Source organism: Electrophorus electricus, chromosome 7, assembly GCF_041902795.1.
Source record: "Electrophorus electricus isolate QZ-2024a chromosome 7, ASM4190279v1, whole genome shotgun sequence".
Lineage (NCBI taxonomy): Eukaryota > Metazoa > Chordata > Actinopteri > Gymnotiformes > Gymnotidae > Electrophorus > Electrophorus electricus.
This window is the reverse complement of record NC_137503.1, coordinates 30,284,113-30,289,484: the sequence shown is the minus strand read 5'-3', so window position 1 is coordinate 30,289,484 and position 5,372 is coordinate 30,284,113. Positions and strand designations below refer to the sequence as shown.

The 5,372-nt window shown below is 35.3% G+C and overlaps 2 non-coding genes across 2 annotated transcripts; both read left to right on the top strand.

Moving 5' to 3' along the window:
- The first annotated feature begins 3,383 nt into the window (after positions 1-3,383).
- Positions 3,384-3,466, top strand: trnal-cag (transfer RNA leucine (anticodon CAG)). Its single transcript has one exon. It is a non-coding gene; the product is annotated as a tRNA-Leu (tRNA).
- Positions 3,467-5,289: 1,823 nt separating this feature from the next.
- Positions 5,290-5,372, top strand: trnal-cag (transfer RNA leucine (anticodon CAG)). Its single transcript has one exon. It is a non-coding gene; the product is annotated as a tRNA-Leu (tRNA).

Sequence of the window (5,372 nt, the reverse complement as noted above, 5' to 3'; positions counted from 1 at the left end):
AATGAGCAACCTTAGCTAATTGATTTCACACCTGAAACAGTCCACAACACTGTTCCAGGAATAGACTGGTGCTCGTACCTTACATTCTGAAGTCATCTTACCCAGACTTCTCCCCTCTCATGTCATAATTATGTTCCCACTGGCAATGTTTATTGCTCAAAGCTTGATATTTGACATCCCAGGAGACATAAAGGTAAATCTCACATGTCATTTAAATATTTGTCACAGATATTTCTGCTAAAAATCATTACGCATAAAAGACCCATATTATTACTAAGACAAAGCGAGTCAAAACTAAGAATTTATATGAAGAAACATATAAGACAATGTAGATCTCTTTCTGGTCTTACTTTAATCTCCTTTAATCTTTTCTGCCAGTTGAGCAACAGTAGAATAACGTAGTATAGAGCAGATAACAATCGATATTCAATTAAACACAAAAAAATGTGTTATACAACTATTATGCAGTAACTGTTTAAAATGTGAAATAAACAATATGTAATATAAAACATATTTTAATGTAAAGGCTATGGTGATCTTATAGTCTAGTAATTACGTTGTATTTGATCATTTCTACAGTATATTTAAACTTACAATCAGGTGCAAAAAACAAACAAAGATGTATTAATAAAAACGAACTTGATTAAAGAGCAGTTTTTGGCATCTTTAATCAAGTTATGTTTTATTGGTCAATCATCGTCATCGGTCAGCTTGTTTCCTTAAGCTGCGTGACTCTTTTTCACTCCAGATCGAAAGCGTTAAGAAGTGTCGGTTATACAGCAAAATGTTACAACGGCTCCAACGCTGCGTCTGCGAATCACTAAAGTAAGCTCATTTCAGTTTTTCATACGCCTAAACTGTTTATCAATTAGACAGAAGGCTGCTTATTTGAATTTCAAGGCTCTTTACAAACCTTACGAACGGTTACCTCACGTTATTATTAGCATATAGCTACATTGCTACTAGCTATCTTAGGTAACAGTTAGCTAACGTTAGCTAGCTAGCTAGTGTGCAGGATAGCCTAAAATCAAATGATTAGAGAGGTACTTTACATCTGGTCATGGAGGTAGTGTTTCCACAATGTTAGTTACATAGTTACATTTTCCTGACTGACATGTACCATTTATCTAGCTAACGATGAACTAGCTAGCTGTCAAAGGTCAATCGTTTGTTTGCTATCTTAGCGAGCCAATTAGATAGCTAAGCTAACGCTACAGCACCAGTGTGCACGTTTGAAGGGCCGATGACTTGGTTAACATGCAGGGGTGTTTTTAAAGTCTTTCCCAGGGCGTATGTTTCTAACATTTGTTTAAAAACTAGCACACTAATGGAGTAGGCTATTGATGTTTTTGCAAGATTGTCTGTGATGTGGTAAGGCAGCGCACTAGATGCTTGTCGGCCTGATCTGTGGAGCTTGTGGCCCAATGACGACCAACAAGATATTAACAAGATTTTGTTAATAATATTTGACTGATAGTTTAATCTATTCCATTAGTGCAATAATCACTTTGCAACTCTTTTTTAAAAATTATGTATGTAGTCATTAATTCATCACTTGTTATGTTTTATCACGTGATGTTTTTACCATTTAGAGTTAGTTTTTAGTGCAATATTGATGTTTGCGGTCCTTGAAACAGTCCTTGAAATGGCTGCTCTTGCATAAGTTTCGTAACTACATAATTGATATTTATATTATAGACTCCCGCTAACTCTATAATATTAAGGTTTATAATTAATATGTACCATACTTTTGTACTTTGGTAACTCCACTTCTACAACCCGGCAGTTTGTACTTCTGCAGCCCTGTCCTATGTATTTATTCTGATTTAATGTATGTCTTCTCTCGTGCAATTTGTACAGTACTGTGAAGCTGCAATTTCCTTCGGGATCAATAAAGTGTTATCTTTTGCCAAGGGGACATCTGCAAACATGCAGCTGCAGAAGTTATCGTGGCGAATGGTATAAAATGAGAGGGAAACTACAGGTTCATCAACTAATATGGCAAAACCCGAGTAAAGACCAGCATATTGCCGAACCTGAGGAAATAGTCGATATTTCCCACTGTGGTTGCCGGAAGTGCTAACCTGTGGGACGTGCACATGCGCAGAACGTCACACGCGTATGTTGCACGTTGAGCTGCGGTTCCTGATTTGCACCGTGCGAAAATAGTTCACAGCACCGACCAATGCAGGTCCTGTTTAATCCAGTTATTTAGACATGCACACAGTCAAAGTATTACTGAGTTATACACCAGAAAATGTGAGAACACAAGGCTATCAAAGAGTCTAACGCCAGGAAATGATAAAACGTGTATTGATGAAAATAATGAAGTAAAACACCGTTTTTCCGTTGACTTGTAGGTCAGGCCATGATTAAACATAAATAAACGTCAACGAAAATCAGATAATAAATGACTGATAGTTGCTAGTTAAAGCAATCTAGTAATACGCTGAGTACTAACCAAAACTAAGCGAAAACCGGAAACGCTGAATTCAACACTTTGGTTTATGCCATCAATACTATGCATGCAAGACCTTTTTCTATTAGAGAAAATACGTGAAAATAGAAGGCTACGATGGTGAACGCACATACCCATATTAAAAGGAAATGTAATATTCAGCTGAAATATTCACGTTGTGCTTGTTCGCTATTTGGGTTTTCATTATCAAAGTAATTAATAAATACGTATCATTAGGACTAGTAAGCAGTCAACTTTGTCACTTCAGTCATGGAACATTACATCCATCTATTAAAAATGTATTACTCAACATTTTTATTTTAGAGAACTGAATCATATTCCCTTTTCCTATGGTAATAAATTTGTTTCTGTTCTCATAAACGTACATAATGTGCCGTTGTGATTTTGTGGAATGTGAATGGCACTCAAAATATTGCAGGCATGCTGCTTGAGCAGGTTTCTGATTTAACATACTAGCTAACCCTCAGACCTAATTTACTGAGGTAATGCCACATGAGCTATCAGTTATATCATGAAACATTGTTTCTTGCACTTCTTTAGAAGACTATTTAGTAGAGCAAGCCGCTTTAGAATCAGAATATACAGTTGCACAGGTTGTTAACTAGTTGTAGTCAGATTGCATGTGCAAGTAGTAATTTAACATAGTTTGCTAGATGGGTATGTAGTTAGATCACAGTATATGTTAACCCACTTAGCTAGCTAGCTAACCCATGTAGCTTAATCTAACAAATAAATAAATAAAATGATTGCTGACCAACTTGCATGTCTCTGTGTGATTAATAATCACCCAGTTTGATGCTTGATGTAAATGGATCTACATTTTATAGGCTTTATTAACCCAAAAAGCTAGCTACAATTGAGGGTATAGAAACACTTGTTTTCGTGTTTTCTGTTTTTGAAAGTAGTCAGGATGGCCGAGCGGTCTAAGGCGCTGCGTTCAGGTCGCAGTCTCCTCTGGAGGCGTGGGTTCGAATCCCACTTCTGACAAAGCCCTGCTTTTTCATTACCTTCAATAATGTAATTTTGGATATTATCTTAAATATGAGCAGTTACTTTTAACAGTGCAATGAAATAAAGGTTTTTCCTTTAAGAACAGGTCTTTTATACAGATAATAGGTCTTTAATATTCTGTCCTCTCCTGATTTACTTATAATCTCTCTTGTTGGTAAAGAGCAAGGAATGCACTTTAGCTGGCTTTTGTATAGCTGTCCCTTCCTTCTGGAAGGGAAGCCTATAACTTGTTCATTCCCTTTCCAGCCATTTTAACTTATTTATTTCATGTTGATTAATTACACTCTGTACAGTCATTCTTGCTGTGTCATAGGTTTTTGAGAAGGTTTTTTTAATATCCTGAAAACTAATAGCTAGAACATGAACATGGATGTAAAACATGCAAGTCACTATTATTGTGGTTTCTGGTAAGGTCATAAAATGAAACTAAGAATGTTACATAGTTTAACTGAAGATGATAGTATGTGTGATAAAGATGCAATATTATGTGATAATTAGTATTATACTGTGATAAAAATGAAACTTGATATTGTCTTGGCTAATGCTAATTAATCTTTTCTTTGTTTTGCCTTTGCAACAGTAAAATTCAGTAAAAATTAACAGGTCAAAACAAACTCATGCAACTGTGAATCAGTGAAGACAGTGATTTGTTATACTATGTATATCATTTGTGAGAAAATTATGTTCATAACCAGTCTAATTCCATGTTTTTGTAAAGTATAATAAGGATTGTTGATTTAGTAATTTGTTTCTGTAATTTTGTAGTCCACAGATAGGGTTTAACATTTTATTTTGCCAATGATCCAAGTAATGCTTCAGCCGCACAATGTAATGATTTTAAATATGATTTTAGAGCAAAATAAGGTCAGTCAATACAGAGTCAAACACAGACAGCTAAACAACTGGGAATATTAGGGAAAAAAGTTACAGTATGTGATGCATGTAACACTTTATCAGAATTGCTTAAATTCCTTGAATAATTGTTGGATTAGGGGCCCATCTGGTGTCCTTGCTATGACTCATGTCATACAAATGATTACATTATATTGAGAGGTACTGTGGCAATATAATGCTTTTTAATGTTTTTTTTTTAATTGGGTGACCAGGTATTGATTCTGTTCTTTTAAGCAGATTGAAATGCCAATAAACATTACTGAAGGGCTTTTTTTGTACTTCACTGTAAAAAATACATAGAAATCTTTTAATACACAGTAATACATAGAAATGTTTAAATTTCACATTACTGCTTTTTTGTTTTGCTTAAGCAGTATTGTCCTAAATTCATGAAAAAAACATGTCTTTTATTTTCTGTTCTGTCATGCATGCACGGCATCTCAATGAAGCATTCAGTCTAAAGTACTAGAGAAATAATTAATTGTTCATCTATCTAATCTCAGATCCAGGCAAGCATATTCCCTGAAATGATAGTAAGATTACTTTGGAATATAGTTGACTTCCTATAGGCCTACCAAATAGTAATTTCCTTCTAGAAAATCAGAGTACAGACAGACACAACAAAGAGGAAGTTACTGCATCGTTTCTGCATGTGTAGCTGGCAGAAACTCAAAAAAACTCAACAAACATAAGCCTTTTACATCTTCACTGTATAATTTCCATTTTTAGGTTTGAGAAATGTAATTATTCCAGCTAGAGATCAGTCTGAAAGTCTGTAACTGTTTTACTTTTGTTATTTAGTCATAGGTTGGAGAATTACAGCCATCTTACACAGCTCGCTAATCAAAGAACCATGTAGTATGCTCTTATTCCATATGTTTGCTGTGTTTTCTGTGTTTAAAGCAGTCAGGATGGCCGAGCGGTCTAAGGCGCTGCGTTCAGGTCGCAGTCTCCTCTGGAGGCGTGGGTTCGAATCCCACTTCTGACA